General features: G+C 36.2%; 1 long non-coding RNA gene across 1 annotated transcript; it reads left to right on the forward strand.

Annotated features, from left to right (window-relative positions):
* Nucleotides 1-3,524: 3,524 nt before the first annotated feature.
* LOC148765803 (uncharacterized) lies at nucleotides 3,525-5,486 on the forward strand. Its single transcript, XR_016029309.1, has 3 exons — nucleotides 3,525-3,699; nucleotides 3,773-3,817; nucleotides 5,385-5,486. It is a non-coding gene; the product is annotated as an uncharacterized LOC148765803 (long non-coding RNA).
* The last annotated feature ends 11,661 nt before the right edge of the window (nucleotides 5,487-17,147 follow it).

A 17,147-nucleotide genomic window follows, 5' to 3' on the forward strand; every position in this document is an offset into this window, starting at 1 on the left:
TATTCATAAGGGGCATACTAGCTATCTAGTAGACGTCCTAGAAATCGAACCTAAGCCCAAACCTCAGATGTCTGAAATCCCCGCTGTTCAAGAGTTTCCCGAAGTCTTCCCCGACGACCTTCCCGGATTGCCACCCGATCGCGAGATAGAATTCGAAATTAACCTAATCCCCGGAGCAACACCCATTTCTAAGTCCCCCTACCGCATGGCGCCGATGGAACTCAAAGAGCTGAAAGATCAAGTTCAAGAATTGCTCGACAAGGGCTACGTCCGTCCCCGTCATTCCCCATGGGGAGCTCCAGTGTTATTTGTTAAAAAGAAGGATGGATCCCTCCGCCTCTGTATAGACTACCGAGAGTTAAATAAGATCACCATAAAGAATAAATACCCCCTGCCCCGCATCGACGATCTTTTCGACCAACTCCAAGGAGCATCCGTCTTCTCCAAAATCGACCTCCGTTCCGGATATCACCAACTTAAAGTCAAGGAAGCCGATATCCCTAAAACCGCGTTCCGAACCCGGTATGGTCACTACGAATTCATGGTTATGCCATTTGGTCTAACGAACGCCCCAGCCGCATTTATGGACCTAATGAATCGAGTGTTTCACCAATACCTCGACAAATTCGTCATCGTTTTCATTGACGACATTCTAGTCTACTCCCGAAGCAAAGAGGATCATCTCTCCCACTTGCGGATCGTACTTCAGACCCTACAATCACATAAATTGTACGCCAAATTCAGTAAATGTGAATTCTGGTTATCTAGTGTAATCTTTCTCGGACACATTATCTCTGCCGAAGGTCTATCTGTCGATCCCGGAAAGATAGAAGCCGTCTCCAACTGGCCCGTTCCGAAGAATGCAAAGGAAATTCGAAGTTTTCTTGGCCTGGCTGGGTACTATCGTAAATTCGTCTAAGATTTCTCGAAGATTGCGGCACCACTCACCCGACTCACGAAAAAGGAGGTCAAGTACCAGTGGACCCCAAATTGCGAAGCTAGCTTCCAAGAGCTCAAGAGGCGATTAACTTCTGCCCCTATTCTTGCATTACCTGAAAAATCTGGAGAATTCATAGTCTACAGTGACGCCTCCAAATTAGGGTTAGGCGCCGTACTAATGCAAAATGAAAAAGTAATCGCCTATGCCTCTCGACAACTCAAGGAATACGAGAAGAACTACCCGACTCCCGATCTCGAACTAGCAGCAGTGGTCTTTGCACTCAAAATCTGGCGACACTATCTCTATGGTGAAAAATGCACAATTTACACCGACCACAAAAGTTTGAAATACTTCTTCACGCAGAAAGAGCTGAACATGAGGCAACGACGATGGCTCGAATTGATCAAAGACTATAATTGTGAAATTCTATACCACCCCGGAAAGGCAAATGTTGTAGCCGACGCACTTAGCCGAAAATCAATGAACGCCCTCACAATTCAGTCCGACCTTAGAAACTCTATTCGAATAGCACAAGACCAAGATCCTCAGATTCAGAATATTCGTGCCAATCTAGAATCGAACCCCGACTTTCGAATCTCCACCGATGGACTCCTCCTATTCCAAAATCGCACTTTTATTCCCGACAATTCCGAAATCAAGAGACTTATTCTAACCGAAGCACACCAGACTACATACACCTGTCACCCCGGATCTACCAAGATGTACCAAGACCTCAAAAAGCTATATTGGTGTCCCGGAATGAAGAAAAATGTTGCCCAATTCGTCGCCGAATGCCTCACGTGTCAACAGGTGAAGGCTGAGCACCAACGGCCCGGAGGCTTACTTCAGTCAAATCTAATTCCCGAATGGAAATGGGAAGTAGTAACAATGGATTTTATTCAAGGAGTTCCAAAGACGCAACGTGGATCTGACTCCATTTGGGTAATCGTCGATCGTCTGACCAAATCAGCTCATTTTCTTCCAACCCGAAAGACGTTTAGCCTAGACAAACTAGCGGAACTTTACATTCAAGAAATTGTCCGACTCCACGGCGTTCCAACCTCAATCATTTCCGATCGAGACCCCCGGTTCACTTCAAAATTCTGGAAAAGCCTACATACAACCCTCGGAACCAAGTTATCATTCAGTACCGCCTTCCATCCCCAAACCGACGGACAATCAGAACGTACAATCAAGACTCTCGAAGATCTACTCCGAGCCTGCACACTCGACTTCGGAGGCAGTTGGGAATCCCGACTACCGCTAATAGAGTTTGCGTACAACAACAGTTTCCAAACTACGATAGGGATGGCCCCGTATGAAGCCCTCTATGGACGCAAGTGCCGATCCCCGCTCCATTGGGACGAAGTTGGAGAAAAGAAACTGCTTGGACCTGACCTAGTGCAACAAACGGTGGAAATAATTCGAAATATTCGAGAAAAGATGCGCGTCGCCCAGGATCGTCAACAGAGCTACGCCAATCGGAGAAGAAGGGACCTGGAATTCAAAAATGGCGAATCCGTTTTCCTAAAGGTAGCACCCCTCAAAGGCGTCATGCGATTCGGAAACCGAGGCAAGTTAGCCCCAAGATATATTGGACCATTCGAAATCCTAGAGAAAATAGGTACGCGTGCCTATCGCTTAGCACTCCCGCCTAAGTTATCAAGAATCCACAACGTTTTCCATGTCTCCATGCTTCGAAAATACATACCAAACCCAAGCCATATTTTAAGATCCGACCCCGTTGAACTAAACCCTAACCTTTCCTATGAAGAAACACCCCTACAAATTCTAGATTCCAAATGCAAAACCCTTCGAAATCGAGAAATTCGTCTTGTCAAGATACTTTGGCGCAACCATACTCCGGAAGAAGCTACATGGGAACGAGAATCAGAAATGAGAAATCTCTATCCCGAATTATTCGGGACAGGTAACAAATTTTGGGGACAAAATTTCTTTAAGAGGGGAAGATTGTAACACCCCTCGTCTTTAAATTTTCCTAACTTTCTTATGTAAAGTTGATGCATTTTAATTAAGTTTAACTCTTCCAAAATATTACTTGACTACGTGAATTATCGAATACATATATGATAAATGAAATCATAAATTATTCGCTAAATATGGATTGATGTGTGCACTATACACTTATTAATTAGCTTATACATACATGTATAAGTATTTACTTAATGTATATATATATATATATATACACACATATATGTGTGTGTGTGTGTCTGCATGTGTGTGAAGGTATGTGTGTGCATGCGTGTGTGTATATGTGTGCAGCCGTGTGTGTGTGTATAATTGCATATAGGTTGAGTATAGTTTATATATAAGCCTATATACTAACCTAGGGTCTAGACCTCAATAATCAACACCTAAACCACACTCAACCCCTAACCAAGAGTGGTAAACCAAAAGCCTCTCTTCCTAATTTAAAAAGGACCAATCTCTCTCTCTCTCTCTCTCTCTCGGCTGATTTTTCCTCTCTCTCTCCCCCGATTGTTTTTCTCTCTTTCTTCCTCACCTAGTCTCTCTCCACCCTTTGGCAGCACCACCACCGTGAGCCACCATCAGCCACCCCAAGCTCCAAAAAAATCCTAACATGAGAATTCCCTATCCTATCCTCCTTCTAGAGTTCTCCAAGAACTCTATTTATACGAGGTGCCCTTTCACGGGAGAAATCACATCTCACCTCCTAATACGCTCCATAGCCCTCTCCCTCAAAATAGCTTGGTTAGAAATCGAAGATTGAAGAGGTAAAGAACCTCTCCCGATATTTTTCTAATTTCTTTCTTTTTTCCCCCTTCTGACCTTTTAATTCTCTTGAAGGTTCAAGAGCATTTTTCTTTTGGCTAGCTTTCTTTCTAACATCAGGTAAGGAATCGAAATCCTTGGTGCAAATGGAGGTATCAAGTATCAAGAGAGAAATTTCGGAAATTAATCTAAAAGACACTCCTCTTCTTCGTTTTATGTTGTTCTTGCATTTTCGTGTTTAACTTTGTTGGTTCTTGCATTTTAAATCATTGCATGTATGATCAGACTGCATAATCCGTAGATTCAAGTCTTTTAAAAAAAAGGATTAACAAAGAAATTTTGAGTTATTAATGAGTTTTCGAAGAAAATCAGATTTTTGTAAAATTAAGGGCATGCATGTGAAGATCTAGTAAGCTAGAGGACTGATCTGCAAATTTCTAAAAGATCGGTTAGATTTAGTTAAAATTAAGAATTTTAAATTTCTGAAGTTTTTGATTTAATAGATTAATTATTTTGAATGAATAAATGAAGGTTTGGGAGAAAATGGAAATTTTGGGGTAGAAATTGTAATTTTCAGAAACTTGCTGTTCTTCGAATTTTAAGAATTTAAAATAAAGAAAAACTGAGATTTTATTTAAATTATCTGAAATCTGCCTAATTAATGTGTTGTTAATTTTGGGATGAATAATCGGATTTAACATCTTTATGGAAATTAAATTAGATTAAAAGTTTCTTTAAGTGTTTTGGTAATACTTCTTGTGTAATGACACCTTGGTAAATTACTTTAAATATACCTATAAGATATATATATATCCTTTATTAGTTATAATGTTATTATCTCTAATAAATTAAAGTCATTATTTAAGTATGCTTATAAAAAGTATGCTAAAATACATGTAGATATATATATATATATATCTGTATTCAATTTTTGGGGGTGTATAATTATTTATATGTATATATATATATATATATAGTTCGGTTTATATATATATATATATGTGCCTGTATGTCATTTTGATATAATTGTATATACATATGTTTAAACATATGAAATGCATAAGTAAGAATATGATATTAACATATTATTAATACATAATTTGTAGATGCATAATTGTGTGTGTGCGTGTGTGCATAAGTGAGTGTGCATGTGTGCTTAGATGTCTAATTGTGTAATTGATATAATGTGTTTGTGCATTTGTTGGTCACTTGATTGATATTTGTGATGTCTCTTGGTGGTTAGATCTATTGATGGTTGTTGTGAATTATTAGTACTTTTGGGTGCCTATGTGAAATTCTCATTACTTCTTGCCACTTTTGTAATAAAAAAAAAATAATTTGGGGAGGTTAATGGAATACTTAGAAATAATAAGAAGGGATACGGGGGGCCGGTATTCCAACCATAGATACCATAGTTCGGTGGTTTGATTCCACCAAAACGGGCTCAGAATAAATTCTTATTATCTAAGTACAAAAGTTAATCTCTCATCACATCCGATAAAATGTTTTAAATAGTTCACGATGTTAACCGAAAACCGAGACATGTGTGTGTTTTACGTTAACTTTGATTGCTCCTATGCGACATAATATTTTATATATATATATTAGAACAATATTTGCAAAGCTCGATATCTTTCGAGATCCTTACTGAGCTTTGTTAGCTCATATAGATATTCTCCGTTTGCAGGATCTAGTAGGGATAACTCCGCCGGTTTGGACTAGTAGCGGTTCGAGGGGTCGATTCCGGAAATTTTGGGCTCGTATGGAGGATCCACTAATGTTGCTTATTATCTTAACTTTTGTTTATTTTGCATTGAAGACTCTTACTATTTCTATTGTAGCGCATGTATATTACTACCCCTAGTGTAAGGCGAACTTTCCTATGTTTCCTTTTGAACTAGAATATGTAAAATAGTACGGCTTGATGGTTTAATATCTCCGCCTTATAATTACTTCCGTAAATCTCCGTTTGTCTTCTAGTATGATAGTAAGCATCGAAATTTTGAACCAAAGGACAAGGTGACACCAATTAAGTCTTACCGAAAAAAAAAAAAAAAAAAAAAATATACATAATATTTTTCTATGAATTTAGACTTCCGCTCGCGTATTCCTTCGTAAACTTCCCGGTTTATTAGTTGGAACTTAGGGGGTGTCACAACATTAACACAAATTTCATCAATCACAAATTTCTCAACACCGTCGTCATCCGCCAACATACATTCCCCGTGATTTAACAAATTGTATGTTAACGTAAAATTACCAGGACATAAAGTACTCCACTTCAAGCAAACAAAATTAACTAAACACTTATATCTCGAAGCACCCGACACTTTTTTTACTGCTACGGAACCATCGAACTTAAATACCAATTTAATTGAACACGGCAAACTGCATAACGAAATTAACAAATCAAAAACTCAAATATGCTATGGATCGACCAACAAAGAAAAACAATAGTACCCATCAACAAAACAAACATGTTGACGTAGATCCTCTTCATGTTGATAGCAATACGAAAAACAAAAATATACCTAATTGCATTAGATTTCACGAAACTAAAGCCATACAATCCTAAGATCTTATAACGACGAATGAGTTCTTTAATTCTACCACGTCTGATAAACTCCCGATATTTTTTTTTCAACCCACGTCTCATAACTCCCTTCCAAATCTTACAACATGATATTTGGGATTTATTCAACGTAATTTACTGAATTAAATGCTTCCTTAATAAAATAATTTATTGTTGAAGGGTATTTATGTCCATAGGCTTATAATTTTAATTAATTTAATTAAACATTTTGGTCAAAGGGCCTATAGCTATACTAATCTAACAGATTGAACTCCTAGCCATATAAGTTTGAAATAAGGGGGGTATAGCTAATTATCCCGTGCTGAATATATATGTGTGTGTGCCGTGTCTGTGCTTGTGTGGGTATATGTGTGTGAATTTTTGGGATTATTGCCCAAGTTATAATAAATATGTGGTAAGATGTGATAATTATGTGATTATGTGGCACTTGATTGATATTTGTGATGTTATTTGGGGATTATATAATTGTTGTGATATGAGCTTGATTTTGAAAAGATGCATGTCATTATTTTGAAAATTGAAAGATTAATGGAATACCGGATAATAAACAAATCGGATGTAGTGGATCGGTATCCAACTAGGATGAAATGTGTGGTTTGAATCCAGTAGTGAAAACGGGCTAGTAACAGTTTTATTATTCAGATACAGTAAATTAATCTTTCAAGGATCTGATAAAACGAAAAAATATATTTTTCACGACTTTCACAAAAATGGCATTTTAGTCATTTTGTGTAAGTAAGTGTTTATGTGTGCCTGATGTGTTTTCGTGATTAATTTGATTTCCCGATTGTTTTATGGTGTGCGGATTATGAGTAAGGATAATTGTATAATATTATATATATATTATATAACGTATTTTCAAAATTCGATATTTAATCGGATTTCTTACTGAGCTTTATAGCTCATATAGATGCCTCTTTAATTGCAGGTAGTAGTGTTAGTAACCCTCCACCGGAATGGATCGAGTAGCAGATCGAGGTCTTGCCCGAGATTTTTGGAAGTAGTGTGCGGGCCTATGAACGATGCTAAAATATTTTGGTTTTTGGTGATATAATATTAAGACGTATTTCTCTTTTCGTAACTTTTTGCTTATCAACTTCCCATTTTAGGGACGAACTTAAATCCTGCATGGATCGTACTTTGCGTACTTTGCACGCTATTTTATAAGCAATCCATTTAGTAAAATTAGTTTACATCTTACTACTAGTTTTTGAAATATTTACCACAAAAATTTCTCAAAACTCTTATCTCTTTTTCGAACCAAAAATAAATAGTTTGATAGTGTAGCACTCGAACGAAAATTCCTCCTTTCGAAAGTTTTTCAAACGAAACTTTTAGTCAACTAAAGTATTCCAAAGGAAGTTTTCGAAAATCACAAAGGTTCAAATATTTTAAATAAGAGAAATTTTCTTAATTACATTTTAGTCCCATTCCAAAGTTTTAAAAATTGCAAAGTGGTCCTTTTACTTCCGCTATATAAATGGGTATTCCGATTAACCGGTTCGATTTATCGCCCGATTAGAAGGGGGGTGCTACAAATAGTATCGATATACTTTAAATAACTTAGATATTTCCAGTATCTATTTAGTTATTTCGATCGAATATATGTCAAAACACAGTACAATTTTTTTATAATAAAAATAATCTCATAAATATAGTGACCCAAGATGTGCATCGCACGACCACCTTTCTAGTTCAAATAATAACTCGAACCCTACCTCAAGAGGAAAGTGGAGACTTTTGAACTATTGAGAATCGAGTAGGATAATAAGTCCTTAGAGCTGAATAAGCTATTCCAAAAAACCAAATTTTCAAATCTTGACGAAAACACCTCGATTATATTCAAGAAACAAAATACAAGCATCTTGCTTATAGTGCAACTATTTATTCAATAATGAGAAAATCGAAAGGAGAAGAGTAGACACTTACACCCATATTTCCTACCTTGCACCAAAGAACCCAACAATTGAAAGCCAAAAAGTCCCAATGATCGCAATAGCTCAATTATTCGATATTAGCGGAGTAGAGAAATTCGGTGAGTCTTTGGAGTTGAATATTATTATGTAAGCATAAATTTTCACTTTTTTTAAATTAAAAATATTGGATGCTTAAAGAGATTGCGTGATTTGTGATTTTTTAATGGTAAGTGACTAAGTGTCTTTAATTTGTAATTTTTGGTAATAGTTAGAACAATTGCAAGTTCTTAAAACGTTAAGTTGGCCATTGATCTATGTGGGGAGATGCATTTATTTATTGATGTTGTTTTGCAAGTTGATAGATTTTGCTTGAGGACAAGCAAAAGTTCAAGTTTGGGGGTGTGTTGGGTGTATAATTTACATTCAATACGTTTACTTAACGTGGAAGTTTTTTAGATTTAATTGTATTTGTACTTTAATTGATAGATTTTGTGTTTTATAGGTGAAAATTGAAAAATAAGTGTCCATGAAGGAAAAAAAAAGATAAAAAAGAAAGAAAAAGGTTGCAAACAAGGAAATAAATAAAATTGGAAGAAGGAATCTCGCAACATCTTTTGCAGTGTCCATTATTTCAAGCATATCTCTCTCATACGAACTCCATATCACCTGATTATGGCGGCAGTGGAAAGCTATTTGCAAGGGATATAATTCGTATTTGATGTGAATTTCCAACATCCAGACTCTAGTATGCTCAAAATCGGAGAACTGCTCGTTGTGGGGCAAAGAGGCGGAAATTGAATCCTATTAGGATTCTGACTACTTCGTTTTCAAGAAAAGTCTATAAAAGCAACAAGTATTTAAATCATAAGAACGAATTTTTACACCACAAAACACGAAAAACGAAGATCGAAGACTCAAGCATTGTTTTTCTTATTTCTCTTATGAGTTTTATTTTGTTTATCATAAGAATTACGAGTAGCTAAGTTTTAATATTCTAGGATTTTATTCGAACCCTGTGTGAGATTTGTGAACCCAATTCTATGATTTTATGCAAGTGTTAATTTTGAATTATTTCTTCTACTTGATTTATTACGTGCATGAAATTTATCATTTTATGTGTTTTATTGTTATTGTTGAATGCATGAAACGGAAGATCGGTGTAACAATGAGAACTGTGGTATAAAAGAGTTTGGTGTGTTATCATAGGAATATAGTCAACCTCTTAGGTAGCCATGATTGGGATTTGTGTTTAATGCATTGTTCTTGATTGAATTGCGAAGGAATACAGTAATTTAGTCATGAATAATAGAATTGTAATACACACGAAAGCGGATTATGATTAAATTAGCATCTCATGTTAGTGATCCGAATTATTTGCTTGCATAATTGAAGGGAATTGGGGGATCATAAAACACATAGGGCGCAGATAAAATCCTAAGGATTTTTAATTTGATTAATATTCGTGTTATTTGCTTATTTTCTCTTTCGTGCTCTTATTTGCTTTTTATTAATTTAGTTTAATTTAGTAATCTTCTCCAAATTAGACTGTGTAGGTTGGGCTTGAACATAGTTGTGAGAATCTAGCGCTTAGGATTAGAAAATTAAATATTCCTCGTGAGATCGATACTCGGACTTTTAGTCCACTATAATATTTGTACGATACGTGCACTTGCGTGTAGGTATTTTCAACCAACAACTCCCAAGGCAATCTTTCAACATAAGTCATTGTGACGTTTATATAAGATTTATGCCCACGAGTTAAATATACACACTCGGGGTTTATGCATATGGTTAATTTGTTCACCGTTTTATATCAGCAGATTCTAATGTATTTAGTTAGCAGTTGATGACTTTTCTTTGTTATTATTATTGGTAATTATGTCATTAATTATGTCAAATTGTCTTTGATCAACTAGCTAAAAGTCATATTAAGGCTGATTGTGTCTGTCATTACGAGACTTATAAATAATGGTTTTGTTTAAGAAATTTAAGTAAATTTTGAGCAGAATCATTCTTTAGTTGACTATGATTCTTTTGAATGTGAAATCATGCAAGTTGTACCAATTTATAAATTATTTTAGTTTGTGATAGTAAACAGATAATACAACTATTATTGGAATAAGTAATGCCACCTGGAAGGATATTGAAGTAACACCAAAAATATGCTTAGAGTGTCATTTACTATTTCGATAGAAACTTTTGAAGCTAAAATTTTTAAATAATATATCCAATAATTTTTTTTTGCATCAATATATTCTTACAAATAAGTTGATATGCCACATAAGATTATTTGAAAACAGTGTATGCAGACAACTAAAGTAATGATGAAACAAAGATAAAGGTGGTTAACAATGTTCTAGGACGTGTGATTGTAATCGTTTGATTAAACTCTACCAATTTCCTTTTTGGATTATATACATATTCTAATTGTTTGACAGTTTCTAATTGTTAAATTATGAAGTTCAATGCCCAGTTAGTCTAACAGTTATGATGGTTGTGCACAACTAGTGCAAATGTTGAAAAAACAAATGCGAATATAAGTAGGACAAAGAACAAGCTAACAATTGACATGATACCCCATAATGAAGATCCTTATCGTTGTAAATGCATATTAGCTCAAAATCCTCATCGCCAACAAAAATTCTTCTTTATTCTCTTCTCTTCCATTTCCTATTGGTTGAATGGACGTTTGCGGTTTCCGCAAAAGGCGCCAATATAGCTAAGCCTGGCAAGGAAAGCAAGTGTGGGAATTTAACCGTTCCATATCCACTCGGCATTGGAATAGAGATGGGGTGTGCTATACACCATTCCTTCAGTATCATATGCGACAGTCCATTCAACCTTACAGAGCCCTTTAGCACAACAGAAAACCATGAAGTGGTTGACATAATAGATTCTCACATGAGTTAATGTTGGCACGAGATTTCTATTTGTGAAGATTGAAGAAATCCGCCATACGTGGAAATTAAAGATTGGCAAAGATTTGTTTTCCATGTTTATTTTGGAATTAATTAGAGTCCTATTTTTGTAATATTCTTATTAGGACTTAGATTTATTTCCATGTATTATATTCTAGTTAGGTATCTTTTGTACTTATCTAGAATAGAAGTAGAAATCGACTAGGATTCTATTACCTAGTTAATCGATTTCTTAGGGCCCAAGTTAGGTTTAGGGTGGTGGATTTCGTGCCTATATAAGGCCCTCAACCTCGTATGAGTCCGATGGAGCTTTAATAAGAAAAATCCCAGCATAAAGGCTTTGAAGGGTGCAGCCCGTGCTGCAGCCCTGTCTGCACGGCAGGTGTGGCAACAGAACAGGTTTCTTCTACCAGGCCATAAAGAAGATCGGCGTTTCGGGAGAAGTGCTTAAAAGATCTCGGGAGAGGTCGATCCGCCGTTTGAAGGAAGTTCAACATTGGAGGAAGTCCAAGAGTGCGGAGGAGGAATTGCTTTGATTATCAACAAGTTCGAGTCGTGTGCAAGAACGGCGTATCACATAAAGAGGAAGTCTTTAGTGTTTTATTAAGTCCTATTAATGTACACATAAATCTGAACTAGTTTTGCAAGTCCTCGTGGATGTAGGGTACGTTTGTATCCGAACCACATTAAATTGTTGTGTTCTTTATTCTGCTTTTCGTAGATTTATTACTGTGACAACACAACAATTCTGTTACGTCACCTAATGTCGTAACATGTAGTCTGTCTCAACAGATGAGTGGACTTTGATAGGCATTCAAATTCAACAATTGGTATCAGAGCGGGTCACTAGATATACTTAGTGTCTGATTTTGGGTTTTGATTTGTTTGCTTTGCTTATTGGATGACGTGTGTTCACAAGGAAGGTTGAGACGGAAGTCTGTCACGGCATTCACCCAATTCCGCTGCGTTGTAACGTGCCCCGTGATGGGACACTCTGAAAGAAGACCAAGACGGGTGAAGAAAAGTGGCATCTCTGTTGCAGGGGGAGTAAATCTCATCTGCAGGGGGAGTTCTTGTTAAACATGGATTCTAACCAATCTATGCCAAAGGGGGAGATTGTTGGCACGAGATTTCTATTTGTGAAGATTGAAGAAATCCGCCATACGTGGAAATTAAAGATTGGCAAAGATTTGTTTTCCATGTTTATTTTGGAATTAATTAGAGTCCTATTTTTGTAATATTCTTATTAGGACTTAGATTTATTTCCATGTATTATATTCTAGTTAGGTATCTTTTGTACTTATCTAGAATAGAAGTAGAAATCGACTAGGATTCTATTACCTAGTTAATCGATTTCTTAGGGCCCAAGTTAGGTTTAGGGTGGTGGATTTCGTGCCTATATAAGGCCCTCAACCTCGTATGAGTCCGATGGAGCTTTAATAAGAAAAATCCCAGCATAAAGGCTTTGAAGGGTGCAGCCCGTGCTGCAGCCCTGTCTGCACGACAGGTGTGGCAACATAACAGGTTTCTTCTACCAGGCCATAAAGAAGATCGGCGTTTCGGGAGAAGTGCTTAAAAGATCTCGGGAGAGGTCGATCCGCCGTTTGAAGGAAGTTCAACATTGGAGGAAGTCCAAGAGTGCGGAGGAGGAATTGCTTTGATTATCAACAAGTTCGAGTCGTGTGCAAGAACGGCGTATCACATAAAGAGGGAGTCTTTAGTGTTTTATTAAGTCCTATTAATGTACACTTAAATCTGAACTAGTTTTGCAAGTCCTCGTGGATGTAGGGTACATTTGTATCCGAACCACATTAAATTGTTGTGTTCTTTATTCTGCTTTTCGTAGATTTATTACTGTGACAACACAACAATTCTGTTACGTCACCTAATGTCGTAACATGTAGTCTGTCTCAACAGATGAGTGGACTTTGATAGGCATTCAAATTCAACAGTTAAGAATTGGTTAGCTGACACCTGTTAGGATCAACGAGGCACCTCTGTCAGTGAAAATTCAATCAACATTTTGATGCCACCATTTCGATGCAAATAAGCTGACAACTGTGGGGTGCAGCGATTTCTCCCTAACATCATGAATCAAAAGTGGGGTGCAATGATTTCGCCATAACATCAGGAATCGAAGGGGTTAATTACATCGGTGGGTGTCGCTCCTATTGTTCCACGAAAAACGGTGTTGTTGACGGTTATCGTACTAGGAGCGGTTGCTGCCAAACCGCAATCCCAAAGGGTCTAATGAGTTTTTTTGTCTCTGTTGACAACTTTAGTAAACACATTGATGTGTGGTCCTTCAACCCTTGTGGCTATACATTCAAATTTCATTCTTCTAGCCTCATGGACGAGACCTTCACAAGTTAAACCACCCAAAATGTTATGATACTCCTGGATTGGGTGATTGGGAACAAAACTTGCAGTCAAGCTCAGAACTCGAGTAATTATGAGTGTTAGAAGAACACTAAGGCCCCGTTTGGTTGGCAAGATAAGAGTAGCCAAGATAAGATTAAATAATCTAATGAGACCTAATTATTTTATTGGAGCTTGAAAGGTCCAACAAAAAAAACTCATTAAGAGGCAAGATAAGCCAAGATAAGCCAAGATAAGCCGTGATTATTTAATTTTGGCGGGTCGACCCGGCAAGTTATTGAGGATACCAAACATCAAATTAAGTCCAACTATTTAGTTAATCATGGCTTATCTTGGCAACCAAACGGGGCCTAACTGTACTGATTCTGACACACATCTTGGTGGGTATCGATGCAGCTGCTGTGGTGGATATGAGGGCAACCCATATCTCGACCCTGGTTGTATTGGTTGGCTATTATATTACACTGTAGTTAAAATATTTGTTAACTTAGAAATTTAAAGTTTTGACTATAAGATGATGATTGATGTTTTTCAATTTTTGAAATTCAGACACAAATTAATGTAAGAATAGTCCTTGTGCATTAACACTCCAGGTGGTTATAAATGTTCTTGTGCTGATATCTTCAACGTGTTTTATCTATATAAATTAATTTATATAAACAAACACGTGCAGAATAAATTACAAATAATTGCGTACCTTTTCGCTTCCAATCACCGACAAACATGCTCGCATATATAATTAATTTAAATAATATAAATTAAATCATCATAGCATGCTCGCGAAATTAAAACAAATAATAAACATGCTCAACGAACGATTCACATAAACACACAATCGAACATATAGATTTATGTGATTCAATAATCAATTAACATACATTAATCTCAATTAATATAAATTAATTAATACATGTATATTAATTACGGAAAACGATATATTACCCTTGAAGCGTGAATCGAACGAAGACTCGAGAAGATGGCTAGCTGCTCTTCCCACTCCAACTGATCCAACCTCTTTTCTGATCTAAAATTACAGGCCTGCTCCGACTTCAATATCTCCATGGTTATTAACTGGATGTACAATTACTTTGGTTATATTGTAGATCCACGAGTTTTGAAGCTTCTGTAAAAATTGCACGTCCATCCGACAATCGGTTGATTTATGGCGAATTTTCTCGCCAGACTGCGCAGAAAATCCGAGAGCAGTTTTTCAGAATTGCCTTCTCGCATCACCAGCTTGTGCGCGGCGCGTGGGACGACCCTGGTGGCGGCGTTGGCGGCATAATAATATTACTCCTCTTAGATTTCACCTCATATATGCAATCCACTATCCACGCAGCGGCGGCGCGGCGGCTGGTGGTGGAGGTAGGGTTTCGGCTACAAGGTGGGCAGCCGATTGAGGGAGAGAGACCAGGGTTTCATTCTTACGTTTTGTTGTTTTGTGTGTTTCTTTTACAAGACATATAAATCCTATTTATATTGCTCCTTGTGAAAACCCTAACAGGCCTTAAGTTGGGCTAGGCCCAACAACTTAAGTCCACTCTCTTTCTCGGCTCGTTTCTAACAAACGAATGCTCACAAAAATATAACAATTATATTTTGACCACGAGCATAAATTCTCGTCAATACGAGTACCACTTTGCAATTTACCAATTTCCGGAATTGGAAACTCTAATTTAGGACTCGCCAAATTGGGAAACTTCCTGTAACACCCCGCATTTTCGGTAAAATAATATTATTTTATTTTACCACCTCTATGTGCAAATTTATGAAATTAGAATTTAGAATAATTCTTGCATGATTAATAATTACGTGAAAATTAGGTGATTATGTGAAATATATGATTATGTGAATGATGTGATTATGTGAAATATATGATTGTGTGAATTATGTGATTATGTGAATTATCTGCTTAGGAAATATTTCGAGATATTATGTCGAAGTAAATTATTTTTCATGAACTAGGATTTTATTCTTGCATATGAATTTAAGTGAGCATTTTATCATATTTATGCATACACAAAATTTTAGAAAATAAATTTTCTCATGCATTTTAGTAATTTTTAATTAGTGGAGAAAATTAGAAAATCCTCCCCTCATTTTTTCAAATTTTCGGACATCAATACACACACACACACACGTGATTTAACAAATTGCATATTAATTAGGAGTAGACATGCATTAGTGTGGTCTTTCTTCCTCTTCCTTTCTTCTCCATTTCAGCAGCCCCAAACCACCACCATAGCCACCACCTTCTCAAGCTTGAACCTCCCAAGAACCACCACCACACCTATTTTCGAAAATTGCAAAATCACCCTCACAAAAAGATGTATTTCCCTATCTTCTCCATTGGCTTTGAACTCTCCAAAAACTCTATAAATACCTCCAATGTCCAAGATCAAAATACACTCTCAAGCTCTAATCTCACTATCTATAAGTTTAAGGTCTCTTTCTACTTCAATAGAAGGAGGATTTTCGGCCAAGGCTAAGTAAGCTTTCTTCTTCCTCTTCTTTCTTCTTTATTCGAAAAGAGCTAAGCTCTTCTTCATCCAAGTTCTTCTTGTTCTTCCTCTTCTTTTCTTAATATATAATCTAACTCTTAATCTCTTCTTGTATTAGAGAGAAAAGAGCTAACAAATCCTTCCCCTAAAGAGTAGAGGTGAGAATTCTTGAATTCTTGCTCAAACATGCAACACCACTAGTATTTTCGGTTTTTATGTGATATAATTGTTTATTCTTGCACATTATGTGATTATAAGGCTTAGATGATGATTTCATGTTAGTGTTTTGAAAAGATAACTTTGTTCTTGAAGTTTTATGAGTTTTTCAAAAATTTGAGGAAAATTGCTTAAATTGCTTATTAGGCTTAATTAGTGCCTTGCATGTGTTAATCTCAATGTTCTAAAAATCGGTCGAGGCGGCCGATTAATCGGTCACCGAGGGGGAGGCGGTCCAAAACCCTTACGATTTTAGTGTAAAGGTTTGAAAAATCGATTTTTTGCCTGTGAGGCAGTTTGAGGCGGTCAAACCTTTAAGACGGGTCAAACTTCGGTGGCAAAAAAAATCGACAAAAAAATGGTCAAAAATCGGTTTTTTTTTTTTTTTTTATAAATACAAATAAAAGTTGGGGTTTTAATTAAAAAAAAATGAGTTTATGCTTTATTTTGTTTTATGTTAATTATTATTGTTAAAGAACTAACGATGTATGCCAAGAATGTATGTAAATTCAAAAAAATTGCCTTTTTATTTATATTTTATAAGGATATTTATGTATTATGATCTTAGTATTATTAAACTTCTATTATGTTATTACAATATATACATGATGGGGATATAACTATGTTTAAATATTTTTTATCTATATTTTGAGTATTTATAAATAATTTCTACAAATATATTATATTAATTTTAAAAACCGATTTATTTTCGATTTATCACCGATTAATCACCGCCGCACCAATTAATCGTGAGTCGGTCCCTGACCGCCTCCGACCCGATTACCGCTTTTTACAACCTTGGTTAATCTAGTGTTTGTTTGTTGATTTGTGAAAAGAAATTGATTTTTGGCTTAAGTATGAGTTTTTTCGAAAATTTGGGGAAAATTGCTTATTTGGCTTAATTAGTAGCTTGCATGTGTTAATCTA

This window comes from Erythranthe guttata, chromosome 13 (genome assembly GCF_056151865.1).
Source record: "Erythranthe guttata isolate IM_541 chromosome 13, IM_541, whole genome shotgun sequence".
Lineage (NCBI taxonomy): Eukaryota > Viridiplantae > Streptophyta > Magnoliopsida > Lamiales > Phrymaceae > Erythranthe > Erythranthe guttata.